This window comes from Poecilia formosa, unplaced genomic scaffold (assembly GCF_000485575.1).
Source record: "Poecilia formosa unplaced genomic scaffold, Poecilia_formosa-5.1.2 Scaffold559, whole genome shotgun sequence".
NCBI classification, from domain to species: Eukaryota; Metazoa; Chordata; class Actinopteri; order Cyprinodontiformes; family Poeciliidae; genus Poecilia; species Poecilia formosa.
The window spans coordinates 45,995-46,905 of record NW_006800498.1 but is presented as its reverse complement, the minus strand read 5'-3'; positions in this window follow the sequence as shown (position 1 = coordinate 46,905).

Sequence of the window (911 nt, the reverse complement as noted above, 5' to 3'; positions counted from 1 at the left end):
GGTTGGAGGTCTAGTAGTGTGTTGCGATCATACACCAGCAGAGATGACACAGGTCAGAAACAGTACAAACATAATCAAACGAGAGAATGACAGACGAGCAGCCACACACACCGGCGCCATCTAAATAATAACTCAGAAATAGTCCAAATAGTTTGGATATACTTTACGGAAAGTTTCTGGTTATATCATAGGTTTGGGGTGCCTTTCTATAATAAAGAAAAATATATAAAACGTCTGATATTTCACAACGAGATATTAACATTCATGGAAAAACCTTATATAACCTTGCATTAAAGCAGAAAGTACAGTGGCCACCATAAAAATTACTTACGGTTTTCAATTATGCCGCATGAACTGATCAGTACATTATTGCGAAAGAATGAAAAACCTTTTGCGAGGGGACGCAAAAGTATTGCGAGGGGACGCAAAAGAAAAAAATTCCCCATGTCCCTGGAGGGCTCCGTAATATGGGAGCCTTTAGAGTTTACAATAGAAAAGTTAAACCAACAGAACTGCTTACGTGGAGAGAAGTGAGACTTACCCAACCTCTGCATAGCACACTAATCTAAAAGATTCTGGCAATATTTGTTTGAGGATATGTTCACTTGTTAGAAAATTCGTAGAGTGATTTGTTCACTCTATGAGCAAATCACTCTACGATTCAAGAAAAAGCAGATAATGGATTATCTGCTTAATAATGACTTCCATCATTTTGCGTCTCCAATATTCTTGTACTTTTGAATAATTCTTTCTTAAAGTTAAACAATGGGATTCAAATACTCTTTTAACATGTTTCAGATTGATAGACAGCATAAGAAGCTTTTCTAAGGAAATGTCTAATGATTCTCCATCTTCGTAGTGTATTAAAACACACATGCATCCTCCAGAACAGTAAACTGCCAAAACTCCTT